Source organism: Lissotriton helveticus, chromosome 4_2 (assembly GCF_964261635.1).
Source record: "Lissotriton helveticus chromosome 4_2, aLisHel1.1, whole genome shotgun sequence".
Lineage (NCBI taxonomy): Eukaryota > Metazoa > Chordata > Amphibia > Caudata > Salamandridae > Lissotriton > Lissotriton helveticus.
This window is the reverse complement of record NC_136064.1, coordinates 72,268,615-72,288,818: the sequence shown is the minus strand read 5'-3', so window position 1 is coordinate 72,288,818 and position 20,204 is coordinate 72,268,615. Positions and strand designations below refer to the sequence as shown.

The 20,204-nt window shown below is 43.7% G+C and overlaps 1 pseudogene; it reads left to right on the top strand.

The window, feature by feature from the left end:
• The first annotated feature begins 9,243 nt into the window (after positions 1 to 9,243).
• Positions 9,244 to 9,835, top strand: LOC144751957 (AP-5 complex subunit sigma-1 pseudogene; annotated as a pseudogene).
• The last annotated feature ends 10,369 nt before the right edge of the window (positions 9,836 to 20,204 follow it).

Sequence of the window (20,204 nt, the reverse complement as noted above, 5' to 3'; positions counted from 1 at the left end):
AATTCCTTGGATGAAACACACTCCTTGTGGTCCGAAGGCCAATAATTGAAGTCCCCGAGGACTAAAACCGAAGCATAGTTGACCGCCAGGGTGCCAAGAAGGTCTTGAAAGGCCGGGAGAAAGGATGGAGTTGGTTGGGGAGGGCGGTAGACGAGCACAATGGCTAAGTGGGGGGAGAGGGAGGTAGAGCGGGCCACCAGATAGTCGATTCCGGCCAAGGGGGGTGAAGGGAGGACTTGAAACTGGAGATCAGAGCGGGCAATGAGAGCAACGCCTCCACCCGCTTTCCCGCCAGGGCGGTCTGCACGGATGGCATAGTAAGTCGAGGGGAGGGCAGCCAGAAGGGAAGGGAGGGAGGCTTCAGTAAACCACGTTTCCGTCAGCAATAGAAGGTCGGGTTTGTCAGTGTCTAGAAGAGTGAAAAGTTCATGGTGATGTTTAATGGCAGACCTAGTATTGAGTAACGCAATAGATAAAGGGGGAGAATACGAATCACTGGTGGTAAATAAGACAGGGACGACGGTGACGCGTGAGGAGGAGGGCAACCAGATGGGCAGGCATAACAGGGAGAATTACAGCCCAGCAGTGCGATCCGATGAATGGTACGAGGATCGAGGGGCCAATGGCCTTGCAATAGGGTCAAGTCAGCGGGTGAATATTGGGTGCGAGAGCCAGGGGTGATGGCCCCTAGCCCCGGTCTGCCGCGGACGGGCGCAGACGGGCTTAACTGTGGCGCAACTCCGGCGTGCCTACGTTGCGCCCGCTGCGCACGTCCGCTGCACTGACGCATGAGGAACGTCTATGTAGGCAGTGACGCGGTGGGGGAGGAGTCGGGAGGGCGGGGTAGGGATCGTGAGTTTAAAAATAAAGATTGCCGTTCGCCGCTCTTGATCAGCGGGACGGTGAAGGAATACACAAACAGACTGCTAGCAATCAGCAGAGCATAGCGGTAGCAGGTTTAAAAAGCCAAAGTGTGGTTCTAGCGCTCAGCGCGAAGCCCTCCGCCCTCTGCCACAGGGCTTAGACAACGCGCAAGGAGAGTGGGCGGAGCCTATGTAGGCAGTGACGCGGTGGGGGAGGAGTCGGGAGGGCGGGGTAGGGATCGTGAGTTTAAAAATAAAGATTGCCGTTCGCCGCTCTTGATCAGCGGGACGGTGAAGGAATACACAAACAGACTGCTAGCAATCAGCAGAGCACAGCAGGTAGCAGGTTTAAAAAGCCAAAGTGTGGTTCTAGCGCTCAGCGCGAAGCCCTCCGCCCTCTGCCACGGGGCTTAGACAACGCGCGAGGAGAGTGGGCGGAGCCTATGTAGGCAGTGACGCGGTGGGGGAGGAGTCGGGAGGGCGGGGTAGGGATCGTGAGTTTAAAAATAAAGATTGCCGTTCGCCGCTCTTGATCAGCGGGACGGTGAAGGAATACACAAACAGATCTATGTGTGAATAATGCAAGATATGCTCTTTTAAGGAAAGTTAATGAGTGATTACCACTGTGATTTTTGATTGCCCTGATCTGGAACTTAGATAAAACTTATTTATTTGAATCAAACATTCTGGTGTGGTCTCAGTCTTTGCGTGCATTCATTGTCTCGGTGGATGTGTGTGCTGTGTAGTCACTTAACACCTAAGCTTCGGATGCCTACCCGCTCGAGCCAGGCTACCCTCGGGGAACTGGTGACCCCAGTTCCCACACCCTCTATCTTGACCCCTTTATTAAACAAATAGAGAGAAATAACGAGATCCCCGCAGCCAACTATCAAGGCAGTACTACCAAGATCATGGCCTACGCTGACGATCTGGCTATCACCTCACCCGATTCCTCAAAAGCCATAGTGGCCCTAGAAAACGAGGCGCAAAAATTTGGGAGGCTTTCTGGCTAAGCCCTGAAACAAAACAAAACCCAAATAATAATAAACAGCCGAATCCCATGGGCCGATTACAGGGTGGTCTCTAAAGCCAAATATCTAGGAGTCTCCATTTCATCAAACTTTGATGTGATTGTTGCAGATAACTTAGCGCCACTGGCCATACATACTAGGAAGGCACTGAAACAAATCAACAACTTACACCTAACCCTTGTTGGCAGATGTAATGCCATAAAGATGACATACTTTCCCAAACTCTTATATTTCTTCCGAACAATACCTCTGGAATTTAGTAAAACAAACCTGCAAAAATTGCAACAAATATTTACACAGTTTATCTGGCCATATTCCAACCCACGAGGGCTTTAACGCAATTATGTCTACCAAAAGAGTGAGGTGATTGGCCTTTCCCTAATATCACGCTTTACTACTGGGCTTCGGTACTACAGTACAGCTCAGAACTGTTAAGAGAGGCACCACTCCCTCACACACCAGGGCTCCCCTCGCCCTTCCAGCTCCTGCTGATTGAACACTGCTGGGGCTGCTTACTCCGAGAAACCACCTTCGGATACTACAAACGGGTGAGATTTAAGACACTCCTGAACTCTTTTAAAGTTTTTCGCAGTATAGGCAGAAATTTTGGGCTGGGCATATTCAATCACTATACTCCCACGTTAAATATTGACAACCTCCCCGCCATTTTTGGTAGGGCCTACTTTTCGGACTGGCACAAGGCCGGCACCCTGAAACTGGGAGATCTCATCACCAGTGAGGGAGTCATTCCCTTTTCTGATTTATCGGCCAAATTTAACCTCAAGACGGAAGATGCCTTTAAATATCTTTCCGTCTTTGATTTTCTGTCTAGGAAGGTAGGGGGGCCTCAGGATTCATGGAAGTTGACTTGCTTAACACTCTACGTAATTCATCAACCCTCGAATCGGCCTGCTATACAACATCATAAACAGAAAGACCCCTGACGATCTACCAAACATAGCTGACAAATGGCACAACAAACTTGCTTCTCCCAGCAGCATTTTTTTTAATTCACTCGCTATGTCACAGAACATCTTAATTTCAGCCAAATTACAGGCGCTACATTTTAAAACCATTTTTTTCTGTACCTTCACTCTAGCAAGATTGCAAAGTGGGGGACTGGTCAAGGCACTCTCTGGCCTAGATGCTCGGAATATGGGGCTAATTCCATTCATACTTTTGCTACATGCGTAAAGCTCTCCACCACACTGAACCGCATACAGGAGTTTTTAAGGGAAGTTACAACTCAGCCTATAGCACTAAACCCCACTATTATCATGCTGGGTACACAGACTGAAACCTCGCGGCTGAAAAGAGACGGCTTAACCTTCATTGCAATGGCAGTCTGGAGGATTTGTGTGGCCTCCGCCTGGCTCAATCCAGAGCCCCCGTCATTCTCACAATGGCTAGCCAGACTTATCGCTACTTACCACCTAGAAATAGCTGTCTATGCCAAAAAGGGACGCAAAGGCCGGAAAAAGGGCCTCAAGGTGTGGGAAAATCTCACCTCCTGGCTGGAACAGTCAGGTTAATCACCTCTGTGCCCCTTTTGCCTTTTGCCTTTTGCCCCTTGCCCCTTTTCTCCTCCTAAAGTTGTCCAATCTTGACTTTGTTCCTCAAGTTGACCCCTGCCCCTCGCTAGCTTTATTTATTCCTTGTTTACCACTGGACTCTAGGTAGCTGTCAGACTACTATCTCCTTTTTACTCTTCATTCCTTTTAGTTTGTCTTTTTTCTTTTTTCCTTGTCTTTTATTTTTTGCTATGTCTTCTTTTCTCTATTTACACGTAGGTTCTCCTTCACTGGGGGGGGGGGGGGTTCCTCTGATGAAACGTTTAATGTATTTTTCTGTACGTTGGCAAATAAAAATTTCAACAACAAAAAAAGAAAAAAAATAGATTTTCCACCAGATGGAAACTACTGTAGTCATGTCACACAAATGTGCTTTTCCCCATGTAACCTGTTTTTGTTTCACAACAGTGGCCGTATTTTTACACTGACATATTCCTCTTCCCTCAAATGCCCAGATTATAAGGGAACATGACACCTCCTATCCCAAACTTGGAATCAGTTTCCGCTTGTCTTTGACAACAACACATGTGGGTGTCTTTCCAGGGTGAGTTTACCTGTAAGAGTAAGAGAATGTCAATAAATGTATATGTTTGTAGGTGTTCATCCAGGTTTGTCAGCTGTGCCACCCAGGAACTCCCAGAATCTCAACCCTAATCCTGCGACCGCACTAATTAGCTCTACTGTAGGGGGATTGGCATATTCATAAGTGAATACCATACATTTAAAATCCCATCCCTTCTTTTTCTGTAAATTCGGATAGAGCTATTTCAATTTAGGAGTGCTCATTGTTTTATGAACCAAGTCCAGTATTCTTATGTTTAATGGCAGGGCACTGTACATATTTTATTCCATTGCATTCATGCCATGTACTATTAATTCATGGCAACTCTTCCAGGAATGGGTCTAATTATTTTTTGTGAGAAAGACATATGCAACTTCACTGCAGTATAAGACATAAAATAAAATCAATTTGCAAATAATTTTTGAAAATAATGTATTCAATTTACAGTTTTATGATATCCCTGGAGTGAAGCTGGGGGTTATGGCTGTCCTATCCTCTTGATTGCAATTTTAACAATGACATTGATTTTGTTTCCGAACCCAGACTATATCTCATTTGCTTTTGACTTTTTCAGTGTGCCATGAGGGCACGCATTCAGTTAATATTATTCCATTGACATTGTGGATTGATTAATAGGGCAGGCTTGCGAGTAAGGGGACGTTGTTTTGTGTCTTTGGGTATCTGTAAAGGCAGTGGGCCATATTAGCAAGGACTTGTGATAATCATCGCAAAGCGAGCTTAGCGCTGTATTTTTTATCGCTGGTTTAGATGGCGGAGATAACGCGTTATTATCAACGTTTATCTCCAAGGCAATAATAAACCAGCGATATTGGCGATTCTCCATCACTAACGCGGGAACTCCAGCGATAAATTCCCATCGCTAAGGAAAAGGTCGCTAATAGGCAGGTGAGGATTCAGCCGTAGAATCCACCTCCCATAGAAAACATTGGCTAAGTCAGGATTTTAGCAGGTGTTAAAATCCAGCGATAATCGCGGTTAGCGCAAGTTTTTTTATCGCTTCGCCTTCGTTGCTAACAGGGGGAAGTTGTGTCAGCGACTGTTTTCAGTCGCTTTTAGTTGGGAACGCCTACCTTGTATGTCATTAGCGATAAGGCGATAGGAAAACCGTCCGCTAGCGCCAGAAAGCTGTCGCTAACAGGCTGACAGGACGATAAAAAATCACTGCTTTAGCGGCAAAAAGTGCAGCTAAAGCGGCAATAAAGGCCTTGCTAATATGCCCCAGTGTTTTTTACTGTTTCCAGTGTCATGTTATAATGTGGTTCGCGCATCGGTGACGGTAGGAGGTATGCAATACCATCGCATCATCCACCTTCCGCCACTTATTTAACTGGGGCATCATTGAGAAACCACCCGATTTGCCTCCGAAGGCAGACAAACAGGTCCAAAGATGTTTTTAAGATTTGGTTAAGTCGTGAGTATGTCTTTATTTCCTTACACTTCCTTCCCTTCCAAAACATTTAGCAGACTCCACTGAGGCAACATATTTATTTTGCAGTTTTATATAGTGCAATCTTGGCCCAAGGGCATTATAGCATGGAGAGCTTAAGTGATCTTCCCAGAATCAAGGATGTTGGATAGATGCGGGGGGGACTTGAGCCAAGCCATGCTAATCTATTCACAATGCTCATATGATCATGGAAATAGTAAGTAGACTAGAACAAAGTGGAAGAGATAAGAATATGCTCAGCAGCCCATCTGCAATTAGTTGATCCTTTTTAGGTCTGGCCTCTGAGCAGGCTTTAGTGGTCTCACCAGACTATTGTTTTTCCCAAAAACTAATCATATTATTATTTATAGTCTTATAAAGTGCAATAGCTGCTCACATAGTGTTTCCTAGCACTAATCAAGAAGTTAGGGTGACATAGCCACTGCTTAGAATACCCAAGTCTTCAGCTTTTTTTGAAATGCGAGCATTGAGGTTACACTTTCTCAGAGACTAAGGATGAGTGTTCCACAGTTTGGGGCCAAAAACAGTTAAAGAGCACCCACCCATACGAACCGGTCTAAACCTAGGCACAGTACACAGGTCCTGGTTCCTTGATCTTAGCACACATGTGGGCTGATAGGGCACCCCCAGCTCCTGAATATTGCACAGACCCAAACCAGCATTTGCCCTGTATATATTGCACAGGGCTTTTGATTGGATGAGCTTAGTGATCGAAAGCCAGTGGATGTCATGGAAAAGATGAGAAACAGAAGCATGTTTTGGAGTCGAAACAGAAGTATGGCGGCTGAGCTCTGGACCAGCTGTATTAGTTGAATCGAGATCTCACCAGTGCCCAAATATAACACATTGCTGAAATCTAGTCTTGTTAGAACAAGAGCTTTAATCAGAGTTGTTTGAGCTGGCAAGGGGGGCATCCAGATAATTTTACTCATCCATTTAAGCACCCCAAAGCAGGAGGATATGACCGTAGCTATCTGAGGCTACGTAGATAGACTATTATCCAGCAAAAGGCCCAGGTTTTAGACTTTAGGTGAAGGATTGGGAAGAGCCCCCGAAGAAGCCGGCCAATGCTGTGGACCCCAGAGAAAAGGATTCTTACCTAGGACCATAACCTCCGTCATATCCCAATTGACCTGAAGTACACAAGCCGAGCATGAGAATGTTTCCATGTAAATCATGCGACAAACCCTAGGTAAAATACGATAAAGCCTCTTCAAAATTTTAAAAAGTGTATTTCCTTAACATGCAGAATCTTTGACATTAACATGTCACGTTATATCACTGCACTGAGACATACTTATAAAAGAGTTGGGGGCAGATTTACAAAAAACTGACGCATCTCTGCTTTAAAGCAGAGATGAATCAGTTTCCCTGCGCCTGCGTGCAAAACCCCTGTGCAACCATGGATACGTCCTATTTACAATACAGTGCACCATGGCGCCAGGATTGACAGGTGCATCAGAAATTCTTACGCATCTGTTGGTGTAAAAGTCACGCATTGCTGGAGTTGTGTCGCAAGGACAATGCAACTCCAGCAATGCATGGAGAGGCCTATACTTATTGTGCTCCGTCACTCCTTATGCCTGCTCCAAGCAGGCGTATGGTTTTGACGCAGAGGTGTCCTCGAAGTGGTGCAGTGAAATCTTGTCGATTTCACTGCTTCAGTTCTAAGACGCTTTCCTACGTGGAAACACCCACCCTGAATACATTATACCTGACGCAGGTATAATGTGGCACAGGGCTTTACAATGTGACGCAGCTCCCTAGATGTGTTACGTTGTAAAAGGGCCGCAATGTGGCGCATTGTTTAGCCGCTGCTGCGTCACAAAATGTGACGCAACGGCAGCACAAAAGTGACACAAGAGGCTTGTAAATCTGCCCCATATGATTTAACTGTGATCTTAGAATCCTTCCTACCCCTGCCCTGGTCACAATGCCACTACTGAACTAAGCGGCAATCCCGTTGTCATGTGTCTTTATGTAACCTAGCTAGGTCCTTATCAATTAAACATTATAGTTTATTAATTTAAACACAATATGTTTAGTACAGCTTGTATTCTGAAGGCAGATATTTGAAGGTGCTTTCACATGTGATAATGAAGGAAAAAGGAGGTGGGGAAATAAATGTATCGCAGCTTTGGGCGGCTATAACCGATATTAGTCCCTGCGCATGGTCCGATCATTCACAGCTCAGATGTTGGGCTCCGAGTGACAGTCAACTGTTGCAACCACCACCGGTGTGGAGAAAGGTGAGAAATTGGAGAAAAATCGAGGCAGATCATCTAGAAGCCACCCTGCTCAACCTCCCGCCCTTAAAAACTAAACTATGATAGTGAATCTTGATCAGGAGAGTGAAGCTTTTTGGGCTAACTTAGGCAAAGCCATAGACAAAGAAGCACCAGAACGGAAAGAGAAAGTCAGAGACAATGGTAAGGGAGTCCCATGAACCTCTGAGGGAAAGGAAACAAAATCTCTGCCAAGCCGAGCAGCGGTGGCGCAAAAGCTATGACTCAGCTGAGTTGATTACCTACAAAGCCCTTCTCACCTCCTACAAACTAGCCATTATAAATAGGAAAGCGGAGTACTATGAGGGAAGGATTTCAGAGGTAGCTAATATACAGAAAGAGACATTCCTAATTCTGAAAGAACTAAGTCAAAAGTCTGAGAAAAAATCTACGGTCGCACCCATCAACTGTAACGTCTTTCAGGCATTCTTTCTTCAGAAAGTTAGGGATATCATCTCAGAAATTGCGAATACCCCAACCAATCTTGGTTCCTCTTCTCAGATCCAGTCCTCCCCTTACCCTGGTACACAACTCACAAACTCACAAAAATAGACTCAGCCTCTCTGTCTTTACTAATGAATCGCACCAAATCGGGCTCTCCGGCAGACCCCTGTCCTCCCAGGATTTTCAAAATGGCTCTTCCAGGGCTGGAAAAACAGATTCCCATGTTATTAAACAACTCCTTGGAAACTGGCTATTTACCGGCCAACCTAAAAGAAGATAGGGTCATCCCCCTGCTAAAGAAGCCTGGTGCGGATGCTTCCACTCTTAAGAATTATAGACCTATCTCCCAGCTCTCCTTCCTGGCGAAAGTGATAGAACATGTACTGAGGACACTTTCAACCTACTTGGAGGATCACCAGCTACTCCAAGCAGGACAGGCTGGTGTCAGAGACCATCATAGTACTGAGCTAGTGATGTTGTCTGTTCTGGACGAGCTCAGAATGATGGCTGACAACAAACAACTGAGTGCCCTGATTTTATTAGATCTATCAGCGGCATTCAATACGATCAGCCATAAAAAGCTGCCGTCCCGCCTTCTTGACCTGGGCATCAGCAGGCTAGCACATCAATGGTTAGAATAGTTTCTATCAGACCGGACTCAGAGGGTTCAGTTGGGCGAGCATACATCAGCTAAGGGCACTCTTACTTACGGCGTACCTCAGGGTTCCGCATTGTCCCCGCTCCTCTTTAATATCTACTTGCAACCCCTGGTGGAGACCCTGGCTCACATGGACTGCCAGGTCTTCAATTATGCTGATGATACCCAACTTCTCATCCGGATCAGCAGCTCTAGTCGGGCCCAGGAATCAGCACAAAAGCTGCTCAGATTCACAGTGAATTAGATGACGGCGAATTCTCTGAAAATAAATCCTGACAAGAACGAAGTGCTCGTCATTCTCACAAAAAAACAGCCCTTGGTGTGACCTTTTTTGGCCACCGGAACTGGGCACTGCCCTCGTACCATCCACACCCTGGGCTTTGGTCTAGATGGAAGCCAAAGTATGTGCCGAATACTGTACTCTAGGACCTTCAGTTTCAAAACCTTTGACGATCAAGCAGAAGACCAGAGAGAGAGAGATTGCGAAGGAAAGAACAAATGTTGACTGTGGCAAGGCAGGTTCAGATGTCATGTGCTCTGCTGCGCCAGGCCTCTGGGAAACCAGTAGTGGAAAGTGCACTACAGCTGCCCCTGGATGAGCCCTTTTCTCTGCAGGATGCTGACTTTGGGGTGTTCGGACTGTCCCCTGGAGACCCCTTCAATGCCCAGAAGAGCGTGCTGTGGATGGGGGTCCTGTCCATTGGCTTTGCGCTCATCTGCGATGCGGATGAGAACCTTGTGCTGGCGGAGAACAGCCTCCGCATGCTGATTCGCTTCCTGGTGGACGCCCTGATGCTTTTGAACCAGAGCAGCGATGTTGTTCTGAAGTCAGACAAGGCCGAGATCCTGCTGAATACTTTCTTACCACATGGGCAGCTGCTTTTCCTCAACCATCAGTGTGTTCAGGCTTTGGAAAAGGACATATGTCCCTCCATTCCCAAATAAACTTTAATTCGTCTGCACCAGCCATATTGTCCAGCTGCGGTGTTTTGTAGGGGTACATTTCTTCTGTGATCCACGAAAAAATCAAAGATTTATTTATTTATTTATTTATTTATTAAACTTATAGAGCGCACAAATGCCCGAGGGCGTCTCGGCGCTGGTAACAGTAGACTAAGACTCTAGAGGGCGAGCGGCTGGGAGTTATTGATTAAATAACCATGTTTTAATTTTTCTGCGAAAAATCATCAAGGATTGAGAGGATCGCACCTCTAAGTCCAGTGAGTTCCATAGTTTTGTGGTAGACACCAAGAAACTTCTGTCACCCCAGGAAGCCGTTCTGGTTCTAGGCACGGACATCAGGAAGGCATTAGCAGATCGTAATGATCTATTGGGGACATGAAATGATAGGGCATTTAAAAGAAAGCGAGGTCCTTGATTGCGAGTTGCTTTATAAGCAATGCACAATGCCTTGAACTTTATTCTGTTTTTAACAGTAAGCCAGTGGTAACTTTTTATTACATGAGCGATAGGCATGAACTTAGGAGTTGCTGAAAGCATTCTGGCAGATGCATTCTGCACCGATTGCAACTTACGAATCACTTTCTGTTGGGTGTTCATGAACAGCCCATTGCAATAATCCAATGAGGACATTACAAAGGCAGTGATCAATGTTCTGCCTGAGCAAGGAGGTAAGTAAGGTAAGATCTTTTTGATGATTTTAATTTTATAAAAGGAAGCAGATGCAATGGCATTTGCATGAACAGCGAACATGAGCTCTTCGTCCAGAGTAACTCCAAGATGTTTAACCTTAGCAACTGGGTTGGGAGGAGAGCCTAAATCAGCAGGCCACCAGGAACTAGACCAGATAGGATGGAGTTTGCCGAAAATCATAACCTCCGTTTTCTCGGAATTAAGCTTAAGACAATTATCTGTCATCCATTTGCTGATGGCAAGCATACCTTGTTGGAAATTGGCTGCTACCCTCTCTCCGTTGTTTTTTATCGCTAGCACCAATTGGGTGTCATCAGCATAAGATGTTAGGCTCATCCCATATAGCTTGATGATTCTTGCTAAGTCCATAACATAAATGTTAAAAAGCAATGGACTCACGGATGAGCCTTGCGGGACGCCACATGGTAAGGTCATTTGTGCAGAGTGATATTTGCCCAACATGACCATCTGAGAGCGTTCGGAGAGGAAGGAAAGCAGCAGATCTCCCTCTCTATCCTGGATGCCCATGGAGTTGACACGGTCGATCAAGATGTTGTGATCGACCGTGTCAAAGGCTGCTGATAGGTCCAACAAGATAAGGACAGCTGTCCCACCCTGATAAAACAACGTAAAGGTGAAGATGGCCAAAAACTTGAACTGCCAGTACAAGGACGCCCTGCAGCTGCTGATCGAGCACACGCTGAGGCGCGGCGAGCAGCTGAATATGCAGGAACTGAAGGAATCAGCCACGGAGCTCCTATTTGGAAGCCACGAGACCACGGCTAGCGCTGCCACCTCCCACATGACCTTCCTGGCACTTCACTCGGAGGTTCTACAAAAAGTCCGCATAGACATTCTAGCTATTCTAGCTGTAGCACTATAAAGACCTTAAGTAGTAAGTAGTTTGGTGAGAGGTTTGTGGTCAGATCTAACTATACATTTTTTTCCCCACACAAAACTACGAAAATGCTCAAGAGCCCAGACTACTGCTAGAGTTTCTTTCTCTATAACAGAGAATTTGCTCTCAGGAACGGAAAGTGCTCTTGAAGCGAATGCAACAATACGTTCTTTCCCTAAACCATCTATTTGAGAGAGAACACTGTCCAGCCCTTTGTTGCTGGCATCAACAGTGATTACAGAATCAAGATCTAAATCAAAAGGAGATAAAACAGGAGCATAAATGATGTCTAACTTGATATTATTGAATTCATTTTCACATGAGGCAGACCATTCAAATCTGACTTTACTCTTTAAAAGTTGCCTAATGTTAAAAACTTTGCTTGAAAAATTCTTGACAAATTTTGAATAAAATTCTTCCATTCCTAAAAATTATCTTATATCATCTTTACTGGTAGGGGGAGGAGCTTCTTTTATAGCATCAACTAATTTAGGTTTAGTAGAAACACCGTCACAACATAAAACATGACCAAGATAAGTTACAGATTTAACTGCAAAATTGCATTTTGAAAATTCAATAGTTAATCCTTTTTCTTCAAGAATACTTAACACTTCTTCAAGGATAGAATTGTGTTCATCTTTATCTTCACCATATACAAGAATGTCATCTTGAAAAAATTTAACTTGAGTGTTTTCCAAACAATTGGTGCATTATGCGTTGGAAAATGGCAGCAGCAGACGCTAAGCCAAACGGCATTCTCTTAAATTGGAAACACCCCATGGGAGTAATAAACTTTGCACCATTAACTGAAGATAACATTTCAGAAATTTTAGGTAAGGGAAATTTATCTATTACAATGTTTTCATTCAAATGACGAAGATCAACACAAAGACGGATTTTTCCATTGGTACGCCTTGCGATGACAACTGGTGAAATCCAATTGGAGGGCTCAATAATGTCTTCTTTAACTAGTTTTTCTAATTCTTTTTCCACATCACTTCGAACTATAATAGGAATGTTCCTAGCTTTGAAAGTTTTAGGATTAGCATTATCTTTTAGAACGATGTGATGAGAAAATCCCTGAAAATTGCCTATTTTATTACTAAAAACTTTAGGGAATTTTTTAAGCATAGCTTCTCCAATCTCTACCCCTTCATTGACAACTAAAACAGGATCAGGACTGTTAGGATTCAATATAATATCCAAATCCCTTTGGTCTCTCCATCCGAGGACCGAAGGTCCAAGTGTGGCTACATATAATTTGCCAAAAGATTCTCTACCTTTGAACCTGAATTTCAAAGGTTTGAAGCCAATCATGTCAATCTTACCACCTGAAAAACCTTCTGGGAAAATATCAGGTGTATAGAGATCATTTCCAAGATAACATGCAAAATCAGAATTCCAGACATTCTCATTAATGATGGTATATGGAGAACCAGAATCAGCGTAAATGTCAATAGGAACTCCACCAATAAGCATATTGCAAATAGGTTTTTGAGAATATTTCTTTTACAAGAATCATTAATATTAAATATGTAAACTTTTTCAATAGGTTTTGGGATGCATTCATCTTCCATTGAACAAGGTATCACATTTTTAATGCAATCATCATCAACATAACAATGCATGGCTTTGTTAGTTAAATCCTCTTCATCATTTGAAGAAGAATCGTAAACCACTTTAACCTTTTTGCTTTTGACTCTATTACAAGCTCTTGAATAATGCCCGATTAATCCACAATTTGAGCATTTCTCCTTAATTGCAGGGCAAAGATTATAGTTAGCCAAATGTGAGCTACTCCCACATCGGAAACACTTTAAATTTTCCTTCTTTTTAACATCAGCAGGTTTAGATTTTGTTTGAAATTTTTGTTTATAATTAGATTTGCTTTGAACTTTTGAAACAGTTTGATCAATGGTGGATTTTTGTTCAAGAATAGTTTTCTCCTCATTTTTAATTGCTTTTGCACTACGGCCTGAAAAGTTCAGCCTTCCTGACAATGGCTAAAATATCTTTAAGGTCTGAATCGCCATTTATCCAAAGTCTGTCTTGAATAGAAGGATTTGAAGCGTGCATCACCACTTGATCTCTTATAAACTGTTCTTGGAGATGGTCAAACTTACAATCTTCCGCTATTTTTTAAGTTCAGCAATATATACATCAATGTTTTCTCCAGGTCGTTGTTTCCTGCGAAAAAACTAATAGCGAGTAATACCTATACATACTTTAGGAGAAAAGTGACTGTCAAAGTCTTTTAAAATATTATCAAAAACATTAGAATCACCACCACCGCTACTTTTAGACATTTCTTCATACATTTTGAGTCCACCAGCACCTAACGAGTGTAAAAATAGTTTATTTTTCTTTTCTGGTTTCATTTTACCGTCTTCATCAATGGTATCAATAAAGTTAATAAAATATGCTTTCCATTGAAGCCATTTCATACATGGTTCCAAACCTGATGGCCAAAAAGGTTGTGGAGACTGAATAGTAAAGTTTTGTGAAGCCATGTTGAATATTAAGTTTAATTAACTGAGAAAGCAAAAAAAATTTTTTTAAGGATGAAAGATCAAGCTTACTTGAAGGTCGACTTGATGACTCGGTATAATGTCTTCTCTTTAGATACTCCCAACTTGACGAAAATGGATATACATTTTAGAGGTTAAATTAATTAATATAGAAAATAAATCGAGATTGGTAGTAAAACAAATGTTTTGCGTAAAAATGAAATTAGCGGTGAAATCCGTACTCTATGCTCGTTTAGGAAGTTGAAAGCGTTGCCATGGCGATTTAAAATGGCTGCTGTGCGTAAACGTCAATACGCATCACATGAGATGCCGCGTTTCAGCGTGTAGGCGAAGTGACATCACAAGCGGTAGAGGCAGCAACACAGAAGCGCGTGAGGAATGGAGCGCGCTGAAGGTAACTGTTTGTGATTCAAAAGATGCATGCACAGAAATTTAATGCTTCCTTCCTTTTTTTAAAGTCTTTACGAGCAAAAGCGCAAGCGGAAAATAAATGGAATCGCTTTAGTAATGCGCAAAAGGTAGAGTACGAACGGATAATAAAAGTTTTTTTTACTCACGACGAGGAGTCCTTTGTGAATGATGAGAAGATTATCTTTAACTTAAACGGAGGTCGAGTAGGCTTCTTTAATAATTGAGATGAAGGCTTTCAATAATTAAACGCTAGTAGAGAAGAGAATTCTTTTTGAGTTTTCTTCCATTTAGTTAGGAGTTCGAAAACGATGAATTCTTAAAAAAATTAGAATAGGGTTCTTGAGTTTCCTGGTGCTTCTTGTAGCAAGATCGTCGCCAAAATTGTAAAGTTGACTACACACATGAAGATGAGTAAAAGTGTAGTTTATTGAAAGAAGCACAGGAGCAAGGTAGGTAACATCCTACACAGGACTTCTTCCTCAGCAACTGACCAACAGTTGCTAAGAGAAGGAATCCTGGATACAATAGAACACAGAATAAAGATAATTCTAAGAAATACTTAAAGGGACAACATAACACACTCTGTATTGCCCACAAAGAAATCTATGGCCAAGCACCAGTGTATATACAAGAACGCCTGGAGAAATATGTTCCTGGCTGGACACTGTGATCGTCTGAGGCCTGCCGTCTAGTCCTTCCCCGATATATCACCAAATCCAAAGGGGGCAGAGCATTTTCTGTCATGCTCCCACAAATCTGGAACAATCTACTTGGGCGCCTTCGTAGGGAACCTGTCCTCCTCACATTCAGGAAACAACTTAAAAAGCTCCTATTTAGGGAGACGTTAGTTACAGCGTAATTTTGTTTGCTGCCTTGTGTTACCAGCTACCGTCACTGATTTTGGTCACTCTCTCAAATAGAGCTTAGAGGCCTGAAGGTGAGTTTGCGCTATATATAATACATTTAACATAACATATTTGACTAAGATCATAACATTTTGGTTAAAGGGGAAAGCCCGGAATAATCTTTTGTTTTCTATTTTCACTTGGCAAAAATCAGCCAGTAAATGGGTATTTATTTAGCTTTCCTATGTGCCTCAAATGTTAAAGAACTGCTATTAACTTTTTGTGCATGAGGGTAGACAGGAAGGAAACCTTGACTCAGTTTGGACTCGAGGTTTCAGAAGGACCTTGAACTAAGACATGAGTAAATGTCATATATTCATAGCTAAAGGTTTTGTGAATCTAGTACCTATTGGGTCTCATGCTGTGGAGTGGGAAAAAAGGGGGTCAGCCAGAATAATTTTATTTTAGCCAGCAGAAATAAGAAAGCTGGGACTTGTAGTTTTACTAGACTGCTGAACTACTTACACCTGTGCAGTGCAGAGAAGAGCCTCAGTGTAAGCCCTTATAAACCCTGCCTCACCACCCGAACTGGCAGGCACAGATGGAATGCAGTGCAGAGAAGAGCCTCAGTTTAAGCCCTTATAAACCCTGCCTCACCACCCGAACTGGCAGGCTCAGATGGAACGCAGGGCAAAGAAGAGCCTCAGTGTAAGCTCTTATAAACCCTGCCTCACCACCCGAACTGGCAGGCACAGATGGAACGCAGGGCAAAGAAGAGCCTCAGTGTAAGCTCTTATAAACCCTGCCTCACCACCCGAACTGGCAGGCACAGATGGAACGCAGTGCAGAGAAGAGCCTCAGTGTAAGCCCTTATAAACCCGGCCTCACCACCCGAACTGGCAGGCACAGAAGGAACGCAGCGCAGAGAAGAGCCTCAGTGTAAGCCCTTATAAACCCGGCCTCACCACCCGAACTGGCAGGCACAGATGGAACGCAGTGCAGAGAAGAGCCTAAGTGTAAGCCCTTAAAAACCCTGCCTCACCACCCGAACTGGCAGGCTCAGATGGAAGGTAGTGCAGAGAAGACCTTATAAACTCTGCCTCACCACCCGAACTGTCAGACGCAGATGGAACGGAGTGCAGAGAAGACCTTATAAACCCTGCCTCACCACCCGAACTGGCAGGCACAGATGGAATGCAGGACAGGGGACAGTCTCTGGGCAGGGACCGATAAGCCCCCGAGAAGCTCCGCCCTGACAGTATATCCTTCATAGACAAAGCTCACTTTTATAAACTTTACGAGTCTTCAGACAGCACTAGGGATATAAATGGCCAAAATAAACGTAGACTGAGTAGAATTCCATTCCATAATTTTAGCCTCAAGTGTGCCTTTACCGAAGACCAGCCAATGTAAATCATTCTTGATCTGGGAGATTGCCGAGTGACCCTACACTATCACCCAAAAAAAGTGTCCAGCAGTTTCACCACTGAACAAGCCTTTCTTGTGAAGAAAGTTGTTTGGGAACAGCTATTAGTATTGTCCAAAAATATTTGAACAGGAGCCTGTTCATAGAAATGTATTTACAGATTACACAGCTCAATGTATCCCCCAGGCCCTGTTGTGTAGCTCTCAGTGTCCCCTGAAGCACAGAACTAGCTACACGATACCGGGGTGCAGGAAAATGATCGACGTCCACGTACACGCTGAGAAGAGGTTGACGAGTTCAGAATTACATTTCACAAATGTGCAATTTTAAATTGCCACAGGGAGAACAATTTGTTTTTCTGGAATCACATACTTTTCAGTCAAGTTCTGAAGCCAGGATTAGAACCCGAATCTCCAAGTCTGCAAATTTAGTGACGAGACCAGATCTCCTCTCTGATCTACAGCAGGCATATATGATAAACATGGATATAATTTATGGATTGGCAAGGGTCAACATTTCTACTCCTGCCCTCCATTCCCAAACTCAGGCACTGCTCGTGGAATATTTTGGAATTCCTGAACCACAGAGGCAACACTAGGCTCAGAAAGCACATGGAGCTCTCTAAGAATCTTGGGGCATATTACCAAGAAATAGTGATATTTATCGCAAAATGCGCTTAGCGCATTTTTTTTTATCGCGGCCTATCGCTGGATATGTTAGCGGAGAAAACATGTGTTTAGCAATGTTTTTCTCCATTGTGCTAAAATATCCAGCGATAGCGGCAAAAATGCGTGAATATCACTGAGAATACAGCGTTATTCACGCATTAGCAACAAAATGCTCCTACCAATGTTATCCACCTCCCATTGGATAACATGGCTAAGAACTGGTCTGTGCAGGTGTTAGTATTTGGAGATATTCGCGCTTAGGGCGAATATTTCCATCGCTACGCCTGCCTTGCTAATGCGATAGCGACGTTAGCGACTGCTTTCAGTCGCTAACTGGTTGGTTACGCCCACTTTGCATGTCATTAGCGATAAACATCACTGACATGCAAAACGGGCCCCAAACCGCTCGCTATCGCCTAAAAGCTGTCGCTAACATCAGTTAACGACAGCTTGCTAATAGGGCGATAGAATTATCGCAGCTTAGCGGCCGAAAACGGCCGTTAAAGCGGCAATAATTGCCTATCGCCCTGCTTGATAATATGCCCCCTTGTTTACAGAAGCTGGCACGCCACATTCATTCAATAGGCCCCTCAGCAGCTGTAGATACAGAGGAGTGATGGAATGGACATGTGCTAGGAACTTTCTCCTATTCTCTGGCAAATATACCCTAGATAGCCTCCTTTTTTGTTGCTGCTCAGCTGGGTGTGTGACAGGAGGTACACATCTTTTCTCCTTCTGCCATATTACCAGCAAGTAGCTGAGGAATTAAAACAGCTGTTAAGTAGCCACCTACCAAGGAGGGTATTCAGGGAAGTGGTCAGGCCTACTAAGCTCAGCCATAAAGAGTGACAGGCAGGGCTAGACTGGGAAATTGAAACAGCCCTGGCTAAAATGATAAATTCACCCCTCATGTGCAGAAGTGCTATGGGCGCTAGAACCAGAGCAACTCTTTCAAGTTGCCCATGTCAATGTGTAACGTGCACCACCGAACCTGGGGGCTGAAATTGGCCACCAAGTGTCCAAACCAGCCTCCTGTGGCTCCAGCCTCCAGATATTGGAGGCAGGAGATGCAATGCTCTCTCCCACTGGACCACCTTCAACTGCAGCATCACTAGAAAGGGCTTGCTCTGCTTGCCCAGGCAGGGGCCTGCAGGATGGCTCAGCAAGGTCAACAATTGCTGCTGACAAACAGAATGGCCTGAAGTTCTTGAGCTTGACTCTTGGCAAAGAAAATTGAACCTTGGATCTTGAGGCTGGTAAATTTAATACTATACATTTTGCAATAATATGTTATTTAGTGAGCATAAAAGTGGGATATGACACACTATATAAAAATAAGTTTTTCATGTTGGGGCTGAAAGTAGCCTATGGATGATTAGCTAGAGCTAGACCTAGGACAAGGGGCTGAGAATGGGGTCCTATGAGGACAAACTTAGCTATAAAACATTATAGCTTAGCTGAGCCATTGACCCAAGGATCTACTGGGCATAAGTGGCTGTATAGGTGATACAGCACTGGGCATATGATGCTGCAGTTTAACACAAGAAGCTGTGCTAGACGTGGGCACTGGTAGCTGAACTTAAGCTGCACAGGGCCAGCTGAAGAAGTACTGATGCTCCTTTCTAAGTGGCATATCTTGGCCCTCTGTTACAAATGCAGTGAATAGCTACCCGTTCATGTGCTTTAACTAAAATTAAATTATTTTTAATCTTTAGTGAGCTGCACAAACAGTTTGCAAGCTGAAATTAATCTGGCAACACATTTTCTGCTCGAAGTTCTCCCTCTTGACACATTTTTTGAGGATTTTTGTGTGCCTAGATTCCTATGCCCCGTTCATAACATGTAGAAAGTATTTTCACACTTGATTATGCATGTAGCCACTGATATAGTACTGTTGCCTTTGAAACACATTTTCTGAGTTATGGATATGCACTTTTCTGAACCTTGTTGACAAGGCCTCAATTTGGGCTTAGTAGTCAGAGTTTTCAAAATGGATGTCACTCTTGTCTCCCCTTGTACATCTTACTGTCTGTTCTTTCTGTAGCACGTAGTTAAGTAAAATATTATTTGTTTATTTTCATTGTCATTGTCCCTGGTTTCTTCGATGAACTCTCCCCGGCTCAGTCACAAAACTGCAACTGTTCATTCAAGGTCTTTCCACTAGATCCCTGTGCCCTATTCATTCATATACCACACTGCTGCTTATGTATCCAGTTTGTTCTAGCATCTCTGGATCATATAAGCATACAACGGGCAGAAAAATTATTCATGTAAGGGATAGTGCTTAGTTACTGAGGCGATATGATGTTTTATAAGTCTCTGCTCTTATTTGCTGAATAAATTATACATTTGCCCACACCACAGTGAATTTGCAGTTATACTAATTTCAGTTCTGTTAATTCATATGTGAAAATAATATTAAAAACACCCTGGATTTTGGGGGTGAGCCACAAACTTCCCAGTTCTGCTATGGATGTTGTCCATTCATTTTCTGAATTTTGCTGCCACTTGGGACTTAGGGCCATATGCCCAAACCCTATCAGGAACTTTGGGACCTTATCAACACTATCACACCAGATATCTGTTTTCTTACAGAGACTTGGCTGAAGCCCCACACAGTGCCGGCCATCATGTTGGGGGTTCCAATCGGATATAAGGTTCTTAAATTAGATCGCCCCATTAAAACAGGTGGTGGCATTGCTGTTATATATAGAGAAGGCTTGAGGGTCTCTTTACTAGACCAGAGATGCTGCCCTCAGATGGAGGTTCTGATTTTTAACATCAGCTCTACACCTAAAATCCATTGGAGGGGAGCATTAGTCTATTGCCCTCCGGGGCCGAGTACAAGCTTTTCGCTCACTCTAATGGAATTACTAGCTCCATATTTTAAAGC